Source organism: Erythrolamprus reginae, chromosome 2 (genome assembly GCF_031021105.1).
Source record: "Erythrolamprus reginae isolate rEryReg1 chromosome 2, rEryReg1.hap1, whole genome shotgun sequence".
NCBI lineage: Eukaryota > Metazoa > Chordata > Lepidosauria > Squamata > Dipsadidae > Erythrolamprus > Erythrolamprus reginae.
This window is the reverse complement of record NC_091951.1, coordinates 323,636,022-323,658,439: the sequence shown is the minus strand read 5'-3', so window position 1 is coordinate 323,658,439 and position 22,418 is coordinate 323,636,022.

The following is a 22,418-nucleotide window of genomic DNA, read 5'->3' as shown; positions in this document are numbered from 1 at the left end:
GAAAGATATAAATAAAAACAACTTAGTAAAGAGAGAGCAAGGTCATCTCTCTTGTTTATAATGTAAGATTTTTGTGTGTTTCCTTTTTTTCCTCACATGCATATTTTTGAATGTAATGTATATTTGTAAATATTATTAAAAAGAAGAAAAATCCAACCAAATTAAATAAATAAATAAGTAAATAAATAAATAAATGAATAAATAAATAAATGGATAAACAAACAAACAAACAAACAAATAAATAAGACTTTTATGCCTCCCCTGTCCAAGGACTTGGGGTGACCTATAACATAAATAAATGTTCCTCCAACCTTTCACCTGCTGGAGAAACTGCTCGGATTGCCTGGTTTAAGCTCCGTTTTGGAAGCAGTTTCTGCCTGCTACCTGGATGGTACCACCTGATTGGGCAAGCTGGGGGGCAGAGAAGGTTTGTTTTGTCTCTCCCACACCCTCCTGGTGAAGCGAATGGTATCGCCTACTCTAGTCCCATTCATCTTTCGCTTCTTGGCTTCACTGACAAGCATCTCTGGTAGAACTGCGGCCTCCAAATCATGTGCTCTGCAGACCTATTATCCTTTTTGTAGCTATCTGGGCATTGAAGTTAGATTCAGTCAGATTTACAGTTGAGTGGCTAGAAGAAGTGAGCAGCGAGTGAGCGAGCGGGCACACTTGGGACTCTGATTTTTACTGGCTCTTTGAACTGATTCAAATTGTCTCTACTACGTCTCGCGAGCCGGGCCAAGGTGGTTGAGTTTCACCCCTGCTTGACTGGCATTTTGTGGGTGTTAAGGCCTGTTGTAAGCTAGAAGCTTATTTCAGGAACTGCTCGAGTGTCGCCATCTTGGCTGTAGCTGAAAGATTAGCGTAAACCCTTCTCTTTCATTTCATAAGTTCTTATGAAAGGAAATGAATATTTCCTTTCATAATCAAATTATCACAAAATTTGATTGATAATTTGATTTCATAATCAAATTATCACAGATCATCCCCACTCGGTTAAAGACCTTGGTATACTAAAAACAAAAGATTTAAGTGCCAAAGCCCACTGCAACAACATAGCCAAGAAGGCTTCAAGAGTTGTAAACCTAATCCTACGTAGCTTCTGCTCTGGCAATCTCACACTACTTACCAGAGCTTACAAAACTTTTGCCAGACCCATCCTCGAATACCGCTCATCTGTTTGGAACCCATATCGCATCTCAGACATTAACACCCTTGAAAATGTCCAAAGATACTTCACCAGAAGAACCCTTCACTCCTCCACTCAAAATAGAATACCCTACGAGACTAGACTTTCAATCCTGGGCCTAGAAAGTTTAGAATTAAGACGCCTTAAACAAGATCTAAGTATTGCCCACAAGATCATATGCTGCAACGTCCTGCCTGTCGGCGACTACTTCAGCTTCAACCACAACAACACAAGAGCACACAACAGATTTAAACTTAATATTAACCGCTCCAAACTTGACTGTAAAAAATATGACTTCAGTAACTGAGTTGTCGAAGCGTGGAACTCATTACCGGACTCCATAGTGTCATCCCCAAACCCCCAACACTTTACCCTTAGATTATCTATGGTTGACCTATCCAGATTCCTAAGAGGTCAGTAAGGGGCGAGTACAAGTGCACTAGAGTGCCTTCCGTCCCCTGTCCTATTGCTCTCCTATATCTCCTATACCTTTCTTCTATTCCTATATCTCTTCTTCTATTCTTTCATTGATATGTTCTATTACTATATCTTCTTTTCTATTATTTCTTAGATATATTTTACGATGAGTATCTCCTCTATAACCTTCATCATGTATTTTACTATGTGTATATAGATATATACCCACTAAAACCCTAATTGTGTATTGGACAAAATAAATAAATAAATAAATAAAATAAAATAAACTTCTGTAGCTACTGTTCTGACCCCTACAAGCTCTGAAATAAGATAGATAATTGTAGGCAGAAAAATAGTATCCCACATCCTATTCACCTGTTCTTCCTGCCTCAGGAAGGATATGGGAGGGTAGTGAGAGGAAGTTTATTAAGTCGGGTTCTTCCTTATCCCAAAGGAGAAAAATCAGCTGCGTAGGAATATGTGTTTTCCTTTCCGCATTAAAAAGACAACAGCTGCTTCATGTTCTAGCAAGGTGACATGTGTGTGACCATCATTCATATGCATGGATGTGTTTTCATTTATTGTGTTCTCTGCAGAAGTTCTTCATGCTTGGAGATTGGGAAACAAGCTAAGGAACAGTAGTGTGATGAAACCAGTAGAAAGGAATGAGATGGGGAGAGAGAGGGAGATCTTGACATCAAGTAAACAAATCAAGACCTAATTGTTCTCTTTTAAAATGGCTTTTGCTGACAAGAGAATTGAAGAAAAACAATTTTGGCTGGAGCTATGTTGTGTTAGCTGCGCAAACTTTTCCTTTCCTGTGATACAACCGTTTAATAGTTGGGTGGGATTGTCTTTCTTCAGTTTGTGGATAGACTGATTCATAACAATGCTAACTGTGAACTAGTAGGACTTTCCTCTCCCCTTAGAGACCTGTACACCCTTTTTAAAAACAAGAATAGAATAGAATAGTCCAGAAGAGCAACATAAACAAATGTATGGGCTGTCACGTGTTATTATGCCAACAGTGACATTGGTCCAATTGTGGAGTTTCTGATGCTTTTGAGCCTGGTTGTTTGCTTGAAGACCTTTCATTACCTACTATGTGGACTGATTGATTGATTGGTTGATTGGTTGATTGGTTGATTGGTTGATTGGTTGATTGGTTGATTGATTGAGTTAGTTAGTTAGTTAGTTAGTTAGTTAGTTAGTTAGTTAGTTAGTTAGTCCAATACACAATGAGGGTTTTAGTGGGTATATATATCTATATACACATAGTAAAATACATGATGAAGGTTATAGAGGAGATACTCATAGTAAAATATATCTAAGAAATAATAGAAAAGAAGGTATAGTAATAGAACATATCAATGAAAGAATAGAAGAAGAGATATAGGAATAGAAGAAAGGTATAGGAGATATAGGAGAGCAATAGGACAGGGGACGGAAGGCACTCTAGTGCACTTGTACTCGCCCCTTACTGTCCTTACTGACCGTATATAATCTAGGGGTAAAGTGTTGGGGGTTTGGAGATAACACTATGGAGTCCGGTAATGAGTTCCACGCTTCGACAACTCGGTTACTGAAGTCATATTTTTTACACTCAAGTTTGGAGCGGTTAATATTAAGTTTAAATCTGTTGTGTGCTCTTGGGTTGTTGTGGTTGAAGCTGAAGTAGTCGCCGACAGGCAGGACGTTGCAGCATATGATCTTGTGGGCAATACTTAGATCTTGTTTAAGGCATCTTATTTCTAGGCTTTCTAGGCCCAGGATTGAAAGTCTAGTCTCGTAGGGTATTCTATTTCGAGTGGAGGAGTGAAGGGCTCTTCTGGTGAAGTATCTTTGGACATTTTCAAGGGTGTTAATGTCTGAGATGCGATATGGGTTCCAAACAGATGAGCTGTATTTGAGGATGGGTCTGGCTGATGATATTACCTACTCAGATAATGAAACATCTTGAAACAAACAACCAAGCTCAGAGAGCACAGGTCAATTCTGAATTACAGAGATTGTCTTGTATTGGAATTCGTATAATGGTAAAAGGCGAAAGATTTATAAGATCTGAAGAGAAACCAGTGCTTGAAAAACAGTACATTAATATAATAATAATAATAATAATAATAATAACAACAACAACAACAACAACAATAATAATAATAATATAATAATAATAATAATGGAAAATTCTCCAATTGAAAATTCTAAGTGAGCAGGGAAAGCAATTTCCCAAATGTTTGTTTTATGTTTTCTATTGTTTTGTTTGTCACTGTAATGTTTATGTAATTGAAATTAATTTTTAAAAAATGGAATTTGTATAATGGTAAAGGTGACAATGTAGCGGATATGCACAGTTAGTACTTTCAGGAGGCATCATTCACATTAAAACTTATTTGCATCGGTAACATTCATATTTCTAAAGTAGAAATATTTCTAATTAAAGACAAGCTGATATAATACCAGTTTTTCTTGCAACAAGCTTACATGATTCAAGAATTTCTTTTCCCCTGCCCTGGCATAGAAAGGGATCAAAATGTGCCATCTCTTGTTATCTTTATAAGACAACCTACAGAGATGAAAACTTGGGGGAGGACAAGAAGAATTTACTAGAATTGCATCATAGGAGAAGAGCCATGTTAATCCATACTAGCAAAAAATAAAAATAAAAAATAAAAATGGGGAAAAAAATCTGGTTCATGAAAGCTTATGCTTATTAAAAAAAATATTGCAGAAATTGGAAAAAGTACTGCTAGACTCCATTTAAAATTGGTGATTTCTTTAAAAGTGGGACAAATTGATATTGAGATTTTAATAATGCAAAGTCATCTGAAAGCAATGTGGTTAGGATGCTTTTAAGTCTGGCTTTGCATCCTTGAGTGAGATTCAGTTAAATATTCTCTGCCAATTTCTTGAAATAGAAGAAATCAATTTGAGCCTGACATTTGTTAAACCCATTCTGGACCTCTACACTGCATTTATGCTGCTTTTACTTTGGTCTAAGCAAAGATGAGTGCACGGTCCTATTTTGCACTGCTGTGACCGATGGAGTAAAAATACAAGTAGTATTTATAGCAATAGCATTTAGACTTATATACCACTTCATAGTGCTCTTACAGCCCTCTCTAAGCGGTTTACAGAATCAGTATATTGCCCTCAACAATCTGCCCACCTTAGAAGGATGGAAGGCTGAGTCAACCTTGAGCTGGTGGTGAAATTTGAACTGCTGAATTACAGGTAGCAGTTAGCTGAAGTCGCCTGCCGTGCTACATGCCACCCCAGCATTAAGTTTGTAAGTTTATGTATAACTTATGCTCACAATTTCCAGTTGCTAAGTGACTTGAGCCCCATTTCATGACCTTTTTGATCTTTTATGACCTTTAAAAAAATCATAGTTGTTAAGGGAATCATGCTTCCATCACTGATTTTGTTTGTTGGGAGCCGGTTGAAAAGGTTACAAATGGCGATCACATCAAATGCAACCATTATAAATACAGTACATGCCAGTTGGCTAGTGCTTGAATTTTGATCACCTGATCATTGGGATGCGCAATGAAAAGTGATCATGGGTCACTTTTTTTAGTGCTTTTGTCACTAAATTGATGGTTTCAGATTGAGGACCACCTGTACAAAAAGCAAAGAATAGAGTAGAACAGAAGAATAGAATAGAAGAGAATAGAAGAGAAGAGAAGAGAAGAGAAGATAATTTGTATTGACCAAGTGTGACACAAGGAATTTGTCTTGGTACATATAATGATTCTACAGAAGAATCATTGACTCTCTCATCTGCACCTCTATAACTGTCTGGTTTGGTTCTGCAACCCAACAGGACCGACACAGACTTCAGAGGATAATCAGAACTGCAGAAAAAACAATTGCTGCCAACCTGCCTTCCATTGAGGACTTGTATACTGCATGAGTCAAAAAGAGCGCGGGGAAAATATTTACTGACCCCTCGCATCCTGGACACAGTTTCAACTCCTACCCTCAAAACATTGCTACCGAGCACTGCACACCAAGATAACTAGACTCAAGAACATTTTTTTCCCGAACGCCATCTCTCTACTAAACAAATAATTCCCTCAACACTGTCAGACTTTTTACTAAATCTGCACTTCTATTTCTACTAGTTTTTCTCATCATTCCTATCATCATTTTCCTCACACTTAGGACTGTATGACTGTAATTTTTTGCTTGTATCCTAAGATTTTTTATTAATATTGATTGTTTCTTCATTGCTTATTTGACCCCTATGACAATCATTAAGTGTTGCACCACATGATTCCTGACAAATGTATCTTTTTCTTTTATGTACGCTGAGAGCATATTCACCAAGACAAATTCCTTGTGTGTCCAATCACACTTGGCCAATAAAATTCTATTCTATTCTATTCTATTCTATTCTATAAAGATGTTGAAGTTGCCTCTCTATTGGCAACTTCAACATCTTTATATGCACGAAAGAATATTTATTTATTTCTTTATAGAATGTATATGGCTGTCCATTTTAAATACATAACCATGGTTGTGGTTTAAACACATTAACCCTATATCTTGGTTTAAATACAACAATCTTATGTCTCTGTCTCTCTATATGCATGCATACTTTGAAATGCAAATATTGAGTTAAAAATAATCATGAGCAATAGCCAAGGCAATCTAAGAGATTCATAACACAATTACACCTATATTATGTTCAGCTAACAACCTGGCCTGGTGCCTAAGGGAAGAAGCAGTTTTTCAAAACAGAAAGCCAGGAGGTTGGGGGGGGGGCCAGGTGCTTCAATAGAGAAAACCTGACCTCCAGGTCCCATCTAGACAAGAATCTTTGTAGTTCTTACCTTCACCTGCACCCAATTTCTCTTTCCTCCCAGACCAGGGGTGATGCACTTGCATTCAAGTAATAAGCAATTATGCATATTGACATATATTTTATGCAAATGGGTGTCCTCTGTTAACTTGTTTCGGTGATACTTAGGTAGCCCTCCTAATGCAGATGAAACATTAAAAAAAGAGATTTGGGCATATAGCTAACTCCTTTCACTGCTAACCCTTTTCACTGTTACTAAAAGGATCAGGCAAAATTGCTTGGCAGGATGTAAGATGCCATCCTTGCATCTGAAGAAATGGACTCAGCTGTTATGACTAATAAACCACCCCCATAACAGTTGGGAACCTGTCGGAGAGGTTTCCCCATGAATATAAATGAGCAGGGAGAGGCACCCTAGGATGGGATTGTCTGGCATATTTTGTTTTGTTTTGAATTCTTTCCAGACATATTTCAGTTTACATAAATATTTGAAGGTCGGATCAGACAGGATTTGCAGCACAATAGTATGAGGAATGCTTTTGCGAAAACTTTGATAAGGTTTAATTTAGGTTCCAGGAAACGGGTGGCAGAGAAAAGGGAGACGTTTTCAACTTTTCAGCTTTGTGCACTGCCAGCAGCTTCTTTCAGGACTGAGTTGCTTGAAAATTATGATTGTTCCAAATATTTTAATGTGCTTTTCTGCATGTTCATTAGAATGTGAACTGTATTTTTCAGGATGACAGATAATAGCTACTAAGCTTATGGATATTCAATTTTGTATTTGCCAGATTAAATAGTGTTCATATGATGTCCTTTTTCCTGACCCCTTTCCGGTAAACCAAATTAGATTTGGATTTAGGGTGTCACAAGTTGTATTTTGGCAATACAACTATTTTTGGCTCTCATACCACCACTGCCAAAGTATTTATACAATTGAAAACAGGACTCCACCCATCTAACTTAAGCAAACTGCATTTTACAAAAACAATCTTAGCTACTGAAAAGCAATATGGTAGGATCCCCTTTTGAAGTCTAACTTTTAAAAAAAGAAATTATTGTTTAAAGTTCCTTAGTTCCTTAAGTGGGTAAGTGCTCTAGGGCTTGTAATCACTTGACAAAGCTGTATTATGATAAGGACAAAATATGTAAAGGGATAGTCCATAGATAAAAAGGCAAAAGGGATCTTGAGCGTTATGTTTTCCGAGTATTATTGTAACCTGTGGCAATCTCTCTAAGTAAAATATATGACAGCAGTGTTATTTTTGTACAATCATACAAGATTATACCATTAACAAATCATGTAGAAATGCTTTCTCTGAATGTTATTTTTAATAACATACAGTGAGAAGTATAGCTGAAAATTTCTTCTGGATGAAAAATATAACTTATTAGGTAGGAAACTACAATGTCTTCTTTCAGTCAAATTGGTTTTCTTTGTGGGGTAGAATACAGTGGTACGTCGGTTTTCGAACAAATTACAATTCAAACAAATCGGTATTTGACCAAGAAATTCGAGAAAACTTTGCCCTGAAATCCAAACAAACATTTGGAACTCGAACACAGCAGGGGCTAGAGCAGAGGCTGCAGTGGCAGGGGGCATAATTGGGCAGTGGCAGTGGACCGAAGACACGTAGGCTGCCAGACACGTAGGCTGCCAGACACTAGACTGCCAGACAGGTAGGCTGCGAAATCTGTGGCAGTCGCAGGGGTCGCATGGGCTGCCAAACAGCTGAAGGCCCTGAGGCGGCAAAATCAGCGGCAGCAGGAGTCACGTGGACCAACAAACATCTGAGGCCAAACAGCCAAACAGCAAAATTGGCAGCGGTGGCAGTCCACAACGGACTGGCACACAAGTATGCCGGCGTCTCCCATATTTCGGTTCTCAATCAAATTGGTTCTCAAGCACACTTCCGGAATGAATTGTGGTCGAGAACCGAGATACCACTGTAGTTTAATCATTAATTGCTTAGCTATAGTTTAGTAGTAATCATCATCATCATCATCATCATAACAAAAACAAAAACAACAAAAAGAGAGGCCTGCTACAAACTGGCACAGTTTTAACATCTGAGTAGTGAAGGCCTGCCTGTCGCCGGTGCTACCAGTGTGCTCCTAGCAAAAGGTGCGGGCACACGGGTATCCAATGTGCACATGCATGAATGCCAGCATGAAATTTGGCTTCTGTGCATGTGCGGAAAGCAAAATCTCACACAAGGATGCTCGGGCACATGAGATTTCGCCAAATTTAGCCGAGTCCTTTGCTTCCACGCTTGCACGGAAGCAAGAAAACACCGAAAATTGGTGAAATCTCACATATGTGAGCATCCCCACATGAGATGTTGCTTCCTGTGCATGAGCAGAAGCTGAATCTCGTGCAGGGGCATGCCTGCCCTCATCTGGGATGTGAAGCAGCATGCGCATTGGGATTTCACCACCATACTATAGTGTGGCCGACACTGGGTGCAGCCCACTACCGATACCTGAGGGGAGCAAACCTGCTTGTCTATAGCCAAACTCCGTTTTATTTTATTTTTTGTTTATTTATTTTCATCAAGCATGTATTAGAAAACAGACACAAGTACAAACATGATTATGAATTACATGAGATGGAAATGAATAGAAGGACGCTGGTGCACTTATGCAGGCTCCTTACAGACCTCTTAAGAATGGGGTGATGTCTACAGTGGACAGTTAAAGTTAAAGTTTTGGGGCTTTGGGGAAGAAACCACAGAGTCAGGCAGTGCATTCCAGGCATGGACAACTCTGTTGCCGAAATTGTATTTTCTGCAATCAGGTTTGGAGTGGTTTACCATAAGTTTGCATCTATTGTGTGCTCTTGTATTGTTTTGGTTGAAGCTGAGCTATTTGTTGACAGGAAGGACTTTGTAGCAGATGATTTTATATACTACATTTAGGTGGGACATTTCACCAAACCTTTTGAAGTTCGATCATGACTCGAACGCCTAATTTTTCACTAGAGTTGTCTATACAGTGATCCCCCGATCATTGCGAGGGTTCCGTTCCAGGACCCCTCGCAATGATCGGTTTTTCGCAATATAGTGGTGCGGAAGTAAAAACACCATCTACGCATGTGCGCCCTTTTTTTTCCATGGCGCATGTGCAGATGTTTTTTACTTCCGCACCTGGGAAGACCCCCGCCCAACAGCTGAGGAGCCGCCTGCCCGCCCGCCGCTTGTCCGGCCGCCGCTGGTGCCGCCGCCGCTTGTCCGGCCACCGCTCGTGCCGCCGCTGCTCGTGCTGCCGCCACTCGTCCGGCCGCCGCTCGTGCCGCCGCCGCTCGTGCCGCCGCCGCTCGTGCCACCGCTGCTGAGGAGGAGCGAGAGGAGCAACAAAGTCCCGCGCAAGTGCATCTTCTCCAGGCGGGGGCAAGAGCGGCGGGGCGAGTCCGCAGGAAAAAAGCCGCGGGCGACCGAGCGGATCCTGCCGTTTGCGGCACTCGACGGGCAGGGGCATGAAGGATCTCCCCGCTGGCCTCGGGAGCGCGTGGGAGGGTGGCGAGCCTAGGAAGACGAGGCGACGCCGGCTGCCGTCGAGGTAGAGGAGGAAGCGGATCGGCGCTCCGCCCCGCCAGGGTTCCTCTCCATGAGGGCGTCCGCCGAGCTGCCCGTCTTCAATTCACCGTCTCACCCGGGCTCCCGATCCTGCTGGGCGGCAGGGAGACTCGGCGGGGAGCGCGCGCGTCCGGGACCCAGAGCGCCCTTGTGGCCGCCCATTCATGCCGCTCCGTCGCTGGCTTCCCCTCAGGAGACGCGCCTGAGTGGCCTTTTTGCTGTTCCTCTCAGGAGTTCTTGCGGGGGAAAAGCCGCTAGCCGGCTTTCGGAGCTCCTCCGGCGTCACCCGGCTTCTGGTAGAAGCCTTCTCTCTTTTTTTTCTTGCTGCTTTTCCTCGCCAAGCGCACGAAAAAAAAGAGAGAAGGCTTCTGCCAGAAGCCGGGTGACGGCGGAGGAGCTCCGAAAGCCGGCTAGCGGCTTTTCCCCCGCAAGAACTCTTGAGAGGAACAGAGAGGAACTGCAAAAAGGCCACTCAGGCGCGTCTCCTGAGGGGAAGCCAGCATGGCGAGCGACGGAGCGGCATGAATGGGCGGCCACAAGGGCGCTCTGGGTCCCGGACGCGCGCGCTCCCCGCCGAGTCTCCCCGCCACCCAGCAGGATCGGGAGCCCGGGTGAGATGGTGAATTGAAGACGGGCAGCTCGGGCAGCTCGGCGGACGCCCTCATGGAGAGGAACCCTGGCGGGACGGAGCGCCAATCCGCTTCCTCCTCTACCTCGACAGCAGCCGGCGTCGCCTCGTCTTCCTAGGCTCGCCACCCTCCCACGCGCTCCCGAGGCCGGCGGAGAGATCCTTCATGCCCCTGCCCGCCGAGTGCCCCAAACGGCAGGATCCGCTCGGTCGCCCGCGGCTTTTTTCCTGCGGACTCGCCCCGCCGCTCTTGCCCCCGCCTGGAGAAGATGCACTTGCGTGGGACTTTGCTGCTCCTCTCGCTCCTCCTCAGCCGCGGGGAGAGGCGGGCATGTGGGCTGGCGGTATTGGGCTTGGTGGAAAGTCTGGGGGCAGCTGCAGCAACTCCCCTCCCGTGGCTGCTGTTGAGGCGGGAGCGGGGGCAGTCTCCAGCGCGCGGCTCTCTCCATTCTTCTCTTTCCCCCTCTCGGGCTCCGAATGCGGCGGCGGGAAGAGGAAATGAGAGCGCGAGCGAGCAAGAGGAGGGGGGGAAGCCCAGACGGGATGAACCGTTTCTTGGGTGGCGCGTGTGGAAAAGGGGAGCGAGGGGCCGGGCGGGTTGAGGGAATCAAAGAGGGGTGGGGGTGCTGCTCTGAGGCGCTCGGAAAGAGTTACGGCGAAAGGGCGTGTGGAGAGCCTGATGTTGGCGGAATTGGGGATCAGCGAGGAGCCGAAGAAACCCGCTGCCCACAGAAAGGGGAAACACGGATGTTTGGCTCCTCGCTGCTGCTGGTGCGGCCGCCGCTTGTCCGAGCGCCCACCGCCCGCCCTTCGCCCGCCCACGCCGTTGCTCGCGCCACTCAGCTGGGAAGGGGCGCTGGGGTTTCCCCGCCGCCCACGCAAAGGGGAAACCCCGGCAAGAGGGGGAAGACCCAGGGAAGCCGCCCAGCAGCTGATCTGCCCGGCAAACTCCACCATCTACGCATGCGTGGCCATAGAAAGAAAATGGCACGCATGCGTAGATGGTGTTGTTTACTTCCGGGTTGAAAAATAGCAAAGTACAGTAATACCTCATGATACGAACTTAATTGGTGCAAGGAGGAGGTTCGTATGACGAAAGGTTCGTAAGACGAAACATTGTTTCCCATAGGAAACAATGTAAAGTCAATTAATCCGTGCAACCAAAAAAACCCCCCCCAAAAAACGGCTTTCCGGCTGTTTTAAAAGGTCGCAGCCGGCCTGGGGAGCTTGCCAGCACCCCCCGCACCCGGGTTCGGGGTGCAGGGGGGTGCTGGCAAGCCCCCCAGGCCGGCTGCGACCTTTTAAAACACCCACGCTCTTCCCTCACCCCCGCCCCCGCAAGGCATCGCAGCGACAAGCAGGTTTTTCCAACGCGGGTCTTATGCGCCCGAGCCGCGTTTCCCCCCACGTCCGGGCCCACGCACCTGTTCCAGCGGGCTATTTTCCGCCGGTAGTAACGCAGCGCCTCCTGCCCGTTGAGCAGCTTCTCGGCCGGTCTCTCGGGGGTGCTGTAGAGCGGGTGCGCGAATAACCTCCTCAGCTTGGAGTGGGGGGGCCTGGCTGCTCAGGTTGGCGGGTGGCCGAGTCCGGAGCTTTGGACCGGCGGCGACGGCGGCTTCTTCGGCGGGGCAGGAGCAGCGGGGCTCAGCCGTCTCCGTGGCCGGACCGAGGCACCGCCTCATTTGGGGCCAGAGGTGGAAGTAGAAATCGGCGCTGAGCAGCGCCCCGAGAAGCAGCAGAATGAGCAGCCGGTCGCGCCGGGTCCCCAGCATGGTCAGCGCCGGCGGCTGGGCGAGAAGCAGGCTGGGCGAGAAGCAGGCCGGGTTGGGGAGACAAGGGATTTTTAGATCTTTTATTTCACCCGGTCAATCACGAGATGCAAACAAACGCCCAACGTGTCCGAAAGCCAGAGACTTTGGCAAGCGGTCTCTCCGACGAGAACCGGAGCTCGTCGGAGAGACCTCTAGCCAAAGTCTCTGGCTTTCGGACACGTTGGGCGTTTGTTTGCATCTCGTGATTGACCGGGTGAAATAAAAGATCTAAAAATCCGGGTTGGGGAGACAAGGGATTTTTAGATCTTTTATTTCACCCGGTCAATCACGAGATGCAAACAAACGCCCAACGTGTCCGAAAGCCAGAGACTTTGGCTAGAGGTCTCTCCGACGAGAACCGGAGCTCGTCGGAGAGACCTCTAGCCAAAGTCTCTGGCTTTCGGACACGTTGGGCGTTTGTTTGCATCTCGTGATTGACCGGGTGAAATAAAAGATCTAAAAATCCGGGTTGGGGAGACAAGGGATTTTTAGATCTTTTATTTCACCCGGTCAATCACGTGATGCAAACAAACGCCCAACGCGTCCATCCTTCCAGAGGCGGCACGGTCTGCCTACTCGGGAGAGGCCACCAGGCAAAGATGCAGCCGGTTGCCTCTCGGCCACAAGCGGGGCGCTGCCTGCTGCTTCCCTTGCCTCGGCTTCTCCCACCTGCTCCTGCGGCGGCAGCGGGGCAGAGGCCCTGCCGGGACTCGCCCGGGCTCTCACGGCCAAACAGGCGCGTGGCTCGCCTTCCTTTCCCACCCACGGCCCGGCATTGCCCGTGCGCCGCTGCCTTCGCGCCCGGCCTGCTTCTCGCCCAGCCGCCGGCGCTGACCATGCTGGGGACCCGGCGTGACCGGCTGCTCATTCTGCTGCTTCTCGGGGCGCTGCTCAGCGCCGATTTCTACTTCCACCTCTGGCCCCAAATGAGGCGGCGCCTCGGTCCGGCCACGGAGACGGCTGAGCCCCGCTGCTCCTGCCCCGCCGAAGAAGCCGCCGTCGCCGCCGGTCCAAAGCTCCGGACTCGGCCGCCCGCCAACCTGAGCAGCCAGGCCCCCCCACTCCAAGCTGAGGAGGCTATTCGCGCACCCGCTCTACAGCACCCCCGAGAGACCGGCCGAGAAGCTGCTCAACGGGCAGGAGGCGCTGCGTTACTACCGGCGGAAAATAGCCCGCTGGAACAGGTGCGTGGGCCCGGATGTGGGGGGAAACCCGGCTCGGGCGCATAAGACCCGCGTCGGAAAAACCCGCTTGTCGCTGCGATGCCTTGCGGGGGCGGGGGTGAGGGAAGAGCGTGGGTGTTTTAAAAGGTCGCAGCCGGCCTGGGGGGCTTGCCAGCACCCCCCCCCACACCCGGGTTCGGGGTGCGGGGGTTGCTGGCAAGCCCCCCAGGCCAGCTGCGACCTTTTAAAACACCCGCGCCGCTTCCCATGTGTCTCCTGGAGCCGAATGCGGAAGTTCGGCTTTGCTGTTCAGCTTCAGGCTTTGCTGTTCGGCTCCGGGAGACAGCTGCGAAGCGGCGCGGGTGTTTTAAAAGGTCGCAATCTGCCTGGGGGGCTTCCCAGCAACCTCCCGAACCGAACCTGGGGTTCAGCAAAATTTTGCCTCGGCGTTCGGGAGGCTTCTGGGAAGCCCCGCCGCCCGGCTGTTACCTTTTAAAACAGCCGCGGGGCTTCCCAGCAGTCTCCGAACGCAGGTTCGTAACTCGAAAAAAGTTCGTAAGAACAGGCAAAATTTTTCTGAACCCCGGGTTCGTATCACGAGTTGTTCGTAAGACGAGGGGTTCGTATCTTAAGGTACCACTGTACCCTGTTCGCAATGGTTGGGGATGCAATAAACGGGGGATCACTGTATTGCTCAATGAGGAGCATTCTCACATTTAAAAGTTTACACTCCATTTCATGACTCTGCTAGTCTCTGAGACGTATGGAGTTACATTAATGAAACCAAATCTATAAGCAACTTCCAAGAAATGTTTAATCTGATGGGAACACAAACTTTCTCCCTGTTATTCTTTTGTGGCTTTCTCCCAAGAGTACTTTGCTTTATGGGCTGCAAATTTTAGATTTTCCTTCTCTCCTTTCTTCCAAGATTTCTATACAGGCATTAAAAAACTGTTCTAAAAGCAAAATAGTAGGGTTGTTTAATTTTTTTAAAATGAAGTTCACCTCTTAATTAGAGTGCTGTGGGTTGCAACAGCTGGACTAAATGAAACATTACCGTTGGCTGCTAAATCAAGCAGGAAAGGGCTTCCCAGGGAGATTTATTGTTTACATTCAATGAAAGGAAAAGTCGAATTTGAAATACTCAGATTTAATCTCAGCACTGATTAAAATGGTGCTATTGTATTATTCCAGGGTTGTTTGCAAAGGTGAACTGAGGCTTTCACGCAGCTACAATCTATTGACATGTCCCTGAGGTTTGCATGGGATAAGACCAGACAAGCTTGCTTAACAGTTTATAGAGGAGGTTCCTCTCCACAAATGGCTTAATAAGCACTTCTTAGCCTTTCTGTTTAATCTTTTTGGGCTTGTATAAACTTTTCTGGAACATGCCTTTGTTTGCTAACTATTTTCTGGCTGTTTGTAAAGGTACCTCTTACTGTATACAGTTCTTCCTGGTATTTTATTTCTCCTCTTCTTGTGTTCAGTTCTGGAGACCTCACCTACAAAAAGATATTGACAAAATTGAACGGGTGCAAAGATGGGCTACAAGAATGGTGGAAGGTCTTAAGCATAAAACGTATCAGGAAAGACTTCATGAACTCAATCTGTATAGTCTGGAGGACAGAAGGAAAAGGGGGGACATGATTGAAACATTTCAATATGTTAAAGGGTTAAATAAGGTTCAGGAGGGAAGTGTTTTTAATAGGAAAGTAAACACAAGAACAAGGGGACACAATCTGAAGTTAGTTGGGGGAAAGATCAAAAGCAACGTGAGAAAATATTATTTTACTGAAAGAGTAGTAGATCCTTGGAACAAACTTCCAGCAGATGTGGTTGATAAATCCACAGTAACTGAATTTAAACATGCCTGGGATAAACATATATCCATTGTAAGATAAAATACAGGAAATAGTATAAGGGCATTCTAGATGGACCATGAGGTCTTTTTCTGCGGTCAGTCTTCTATGTTTCTTCTAAGAGAGTCTGGGCTTTTAATATTTCTACTTATCCTGCTTTAACCGTGCAGTCCTAAAGATATAATAGATGAAGAGAGCATTGCTGGCCAAAGCAAGCTTCATGACTAAGCAGGGACTGGAACCTGCCTTCACTCAACCTAGAACACAGGCCATCAACTGGTCTTCCGCAGACCACTGGTGGTCTGTGAGAAAATTTTGGTAGTCCATGAAGAAATCTTGACCCCTGGGCCAGATATGGCTGAAAGCAATTAATCCACTCCACGCACAGGAACACAAGGCTGAACTGCCCAACACCACCCCATCCACACACCAGCCCCCACTCTTGTTCCAACAAACCTCACCTTGAGTATAGTGGTGAAAGCCACATGAGCTGGAACAGTAAGGTAAGACCAAGATTTTGTCGTGCTCAGCTGAAGTTTCCCACACCAGTTCAAACGCACCAGGGTGCAGGAAAAGGGAAAGAAAGGAAAGAAGGGAAGGGAAGGAAAAGAAAGGAAAGGAGAGAAGGAAAAGGGAGGGGAGGGGAGGGGAGGAGAGGAGAGGAGAGGAGAGGAGAGGAGAGGAGAGGAGAGGAGAGGAGAGGAGAGGAGAGGAGAGGGAGTTTCGGTACTACAGCTACAGCTCTGGTATATGGGACTGATTTTATCAACAACATCAGCAAGCCACCGTCAAATAAGCTTCAATTATTTTGTAGTAATTGTAGACTAACTTTAATAATTTTGTAACAGTTAAATACTCCTTAAAGATTTTGTTATGTTTAAATAAGCATTTACAATTTTGTTATAATGAAATAAGCATTTATAATTTTGTTATATTAAATAGGTGTATTTCATATTAATAAAATGGAAGTTCTCCAATCATTATTTTACAAATGTATTTATCTTTTTTTTAAAAAATTATTTTGCCTCCCTCTGTGAAATAGAAAAGTGGGAACATGTACCCTGATTCTGACCAATCAGTCAGCCGTGACAGGCTGAGGTATTTGTTGTGTTTGTTGATTGTCCAGTAACTGGAAAATTATGATTGGGGAAATTTTCTATTATTACAGACTTGCAGCTACACAAAATATCTACAGAGTTGGTTCTTTATGAATTTCGGAATGGATGGCTTACATAATCTTTCATTTCATGCATTTAAAATTTAATTGGTATTTCTGGGATAGCAATTTGGGCTAAAGACTGATGCACCAAGGTTAAATCCATAAATTACTGTTCTCATTGGATTCAGATATCTGTTATTATTTAGTACATTATTAGTCTATTCGGATGCTCTTGAAGATCATTTTTCAAATTAAACTCTTGAAAACCGCTTGGAAAACTCAGCTAACATAGACTGTGAAAACAAAACCACAAAAGTATTCTTCTTTTGATGGTGATCCTTTGATTTAACATCAAAATCCTTGAAGAGCTTAGACATAATAAATCAAGGCCCAGCACCAGGTATGGCTTGAGTATGTCCATTGTTGTCATGCTGACAAAATTTTAGAATTAGTGTGGTTTGTCATGGATGCACATCTTCCTCTTGGCTATAATAATAATAATTAGTAATAATTTATTAGATTTGTATGCCGCCCCTCTCTGAAGACTCGGGGTGGCTCACAACAACAATAAACAATGCAGTAAAAATCCAATAATTAAAACTATAGCTAAAAACCCATTATCATTTAAAAACAGTCAATACTACCCAATCATAACCACACATAAATCTTACTAGACAAAAAGGGATACATCAATTGCCCCATGCCTGGAGACATAGATTCAGAGTCTTGCAGAAGGCAGGGACGGTGGGGGCAGTTCGAATCTCCGGAGGGAATTGATTCCAGAGGGCCAGAGCTGCCACAGAGAAGGCTCTTCCCCTGGGTCCTGCCAGACGACATTGTTTAGTCGACGGGACCCAGAGAATCCAGATTCCTAAGAGGTCAGTAAGGGGAGAGTACAAGTGCACTAGAGAGCCTTCTGTCCCTTGTCCTATTGCTCTCCTATATCTCCTATACCTTTCTTCTATTCCTATATCTCTTCTTCTATTCTTTCATTGATATGTTTTGTTCCTATATCTTCTCTTCTATTCTTTCTTAGATATATTTTACTATATTATTATTATATTATATATTACTCTATATACTTCATTATGTATTTTACTATGTGTATACCCACTAAAAACCCTCATTGTGTATTGGACAAAATCAATCAATCAATAAAATAAATAAGGCCAACTCTGTGGGACCTAATCGGCTGCTGGGATTCATGCGGCAGAAGGCTGTCCCGTAGGTATTCTGGTCCGATGCCATGGAATCGGAGAGCTCTGGAATTTGAAATTTATTAAGGCATCGAGAATGATGGACCTTTCATGCTAGTGAAACAACTAAAAGAAATGTTGGTAAGGCAAATTTACCACTGATTTACATCAGTGAATTACTGCCTATAATATTTGGATTTGTCTTTTTTTTTTCAACTGAAGGGCAAGGACAAATTATTTTGGCCACATTTCTTCAGTTATTTTGTTTTCTTTATTCAACATTTATAATGCAGTGCTCCTAGCAAACCAGCCCGTGGCTTTTTTTTAAATTAGTTTCATATCAGATATTACTCTTTTAATGTTAAGCCAGCTCACATAATTTGCTAGTACAAACCTGCATATGAGAGCTGCCAATATTTTGATGCAGCTGTTGTTTGTTTAAAAAGGTGAAATAGGACCTGGCATCTGGATAAGGTTGGCATGAAATGATAGACTCCAAAAAAAGAAAAAAAAAGGTTTCTTCTCAGTCCATGAATTAAAATCTGAATTGCAAATGAAGTTCAATTCTAAAACTAATGACAGAAAACTGACTTCCAAGGCTCGGTTGGTCCATTAGTTTAGAGCAGTGGTCCCCAAACATTTTCAGTCCACTGGCTCCTTGGTGCAACCACTCATATTCACTGCCCCTACCTTACCCCCAATCAGGTGGGTGTGGCTTGGTGGTCAGGTGATCTGGTGGGTGTGGCCAGCTTGTAAAATATGGTGAAACTCACTTAACGACGCTCTTGCTTAGCAAACAAAATGTTAAGCTCAATTGTGGTCATGTCTTTCTTTCTTTCTTTCTTTCTTTCTTCTCTCCCTTCCCCCTTCTTTCTTTTTCTTTTTTTCTGTCTCCCTTCCTACCATCTTCCTTTTTCTTTCATTCTTTTCCTTTCTTCCTTTTTGTCTTCCTTCCTTCCTACCATCTTTCTTTCTTTCTTTCTTTCTTTCTTTCTTTCTGTTTTCCTTCCTACCATATTTTCTTTTTCTATAAAAAAAGGAATGCGACAGAGCTACACATTTTAGTTCGGATGCCTGTCTCCCAGTCCGCACAGTCCGCATCCAGCCTCCACTCTGCTTTGCCCCACCCAACTGGTCACCCCTAAACAGCATCCCGCCGCGATACATGCATCCTACCTGACATATGTAGCTCCATCGTGTTCCTTGGTGTTGTGTCCAGGGCAGCCCATTCAAAAAGAAAATGTCTTGTGAATTCGAGAAGTTTGATTGATCTCATGAGATGTTTTCTTTTATAATAGGCTTCTCTGGACATAACGCTGAGGAATGCGATGGAGCTACAGGTGTTAGGTGGGAAGCCTGTCTTGCAATCCACCCAGCTCCACCCAACTCCTGCTCTGCTCCACTCCACCATCTCATCTTAGATACATCATGATCTCTCAGCCCCAGTTCTCAACCCATAAGCAGGACAAAATGAGACACAATAATTTAGAACCCCTGATAATATAATTGATGCTTTGAGTATAATAATAGATTAAAACTATAATAATAACTATAATTATAATCAGTGATGGGCTCCTACGGGTACAGTCAGGTACGCAATATTTTGATATTTTTTTCTTTTTTCCCCTTCTGGGCTCTGGGTATGTTTTTCCTATCTCAGTAAATGAGTTTGAATTTGTATAATTTTAGAAGAGCTGTGTGTTCATGTGTGTACATGCACTTTATATAGTAGATAATCAGAGGTGGGCTACTGCCCGGACGGGGGAGAACGCAGTGGGGTAGCAAAAATGAAGCTCCACCCAGAGCACCCAATGCATAAGCCACGCCCACAGTGTGGTAGTAAAAAGTTTGGTAGCCCATCACTGAATATAATATAATTAATAATACAATATAATAATATAATAAATATAACATAACAAAACAAAACAAAACATAGCTTAACTTAACTTAACTTAACTTAATTTAATTTAATTTAATTTAATTTAATTTAATTTAATTTAATTTATTAGTATTTAATGACTATAATAATAGATTCAAATTAAATGTAAACCGCCCCAAACCTGACTGCAGAAAATATGACTACAGCAATAAAATGATCAATGCCTGGAATACACTACCTGACACTGTGGTTTCTTCCCCAAACCCCAAAAACTTTAACCTTAGATTGTCTACAGTCAACCTCCCCCACCCACGTTTCTAAGAGGTCTGTAGGGGGCGTGCATAAGCGCACCATTGTGCCTACGGTCCCTGTCCCACTGTCCTATTGTCCTCTTTTATCATTACTTTTTACTTACGTTTATACAAACTGCTACTATCTTATACATGTTTGACAAATAAATAAAATTAAATTAAAAATAAATAAGTAAAATATATGCTTTGAGAAGTGCCCAGCCAGGGTTGAAGCTTTTTGGAAGCCTCATGTACATGTTTGACAAATAAATTAAAATAAAATAAAATAAGTAAAATATATGCTTTGAGAAGTGCCCTGCCAGGATTGAAGCTTTTTGGAAGCTCAGTGTAATTTGTTGTTTTTTTAAAAAAGAAAGCTCTAAATACAAGTACCAAATAAATAACTAAACAGGAATGAGAAGGGCTTGCCTCATAGCCCATAAACTTATGAATATACATAATGCGTAATCAGAAACTTTCCCAATGTCTAGGCCTGGTATATCCTATTTCTTCATCAACCTACTCTTATCTTTTGCTGATATGCTACACCCATCCTGGTCACATATGCCATGAATCACAGCCCTTGAATTTGATGTACAGGTATGTGACTGTGTCACATTGCTTCCCTTGTCTGCTACAGTTCCCAAAGCTCTCTATCATTTCTTTGAAAATTAATGAGTTTTGAATATTTCACATAGAATTCAGTTATATTAATACTTCATTTCATTTCATTTCGGAGCTTTTCATTTAGCTCCTAAGGAAATTGGAGCATAAATCTCGAGAAAACAGAATTTCAAAATGCTTAGTTTCATTTGAGGCCACCAGCAATTGTTAATGGAAGTTTTTAAAGTAGATTTTTAAGGATTGTTTTTATGTATATTAATTAGATTGATTTTACTACTGTCTCTTTGTATACATTGTGAGTCGTCCCGAATCCTCAGAGAGGGGCAGCCAGCATACAAATCCAATTAATCAATTAATGAATTAATCAATCAATTAATTAAATAAATAAATAAACATTTATTTACTACCCTTCTTGTGCTTCTGCTCCATTCTGAATATAACAAAATTGCCATAGATCATGGCCAAAAAGTCCATGTTTACTGGGGAGGACAGCAATATTTCAGCAACACATTTAGACTAGAGGATGTTCTGTTTGATAAAATAAAATAAGAAATGTTAAAGAAATCACCATCTGTTGACTCACCTATACATTTGGCTATAAAATTTTGACTACTTGTTGAGACTAGTAGATGAAGATAAAGATATACTGTATACATTGTTTTCATTTTAAAATCAAGCCTTCCCACACAGTCAAATGAAGGACAGATAAATTATTATGCTTTTGTGATCCAAAGAAAAAAAACCTGCTGATTAGGCAATATCTTCTCTTCTCCTGTTTCATCACGTCAAGAAAATTAAGCAGTAAACAGTTTCAAAACAGTTTCTCTCCCACCTTCTCTCTCTCTCCACATTCATCCCCCTTCCCTGTTATATATAAACACCAAAATAAATACATGTATAATGGAAATATATGTAATTATAAATGTACATTACATTTACATACAAATGTAATTATACAACGAAAGAACATACATTGTAAATATAAATGTATCTAGTTAGAAATCACTTTGACCTTGTGATTATAGAACCTAATCTGGGTAAACTTCTTTCTTCAGATATGGAAATTAATAATTACTTCTTCAGTTTCACTCAGTCTTTCTTATTTGCCTGTATGTTTAATTTACTTTAATATGGCTTTATTTTATGACAATAAGATTTTGAATGTGTTCCTCCTCACTTTATTCTCAGAACAATGTGCGATAGGTTGGGATGAGAGTAAATAGTCATTAAGTGTTGTGACACATGATTCTTGACAAATGTATCTTTTTCTTTTATGTACACTGAGAGCATGTGCACCAAGACAAATTTCTTGTGTGTCCAATCACACTTGGCCAATAAAGAATTCTATTCTATTCTATTCTATTCTATTCTATAATCCAAAATCAATCCTTGAGCTTTAATGGTTGTATTGGCCCTGAACCCGGGTCTTACTAATTATAATCTTTATAATATTATTTGTATTATTATTTTATTTATGTTGTGAACTTTAGTCTTCAGTTTCTGAAGGATGTAATTCTGTCTATCTAAATAAATTAAATGTCATACACGCATCAAATCCGGGACTGCCTTCTGCCGCACGAATCCCAGCGACCAGTTAGGTCCCACAGAATGGGCCTTCTCCGGGTCCCGTCAACTAAACAATGTCGTTTGGCAGGGTCCATGGAAAGAGCCTTCTCTGTGGTGGCCCCGGCCCTCTGGAACCAACTCCCCCCAGAGATCAGAATTGCCCCCACCCTCCTCGCCTTTCGTAAGCTCCTTAAAACCCACCTCTGTCATCAGGCATGGGGGAATTGAGATATACCTTCCCCCTAGGCCTATACAATTTAT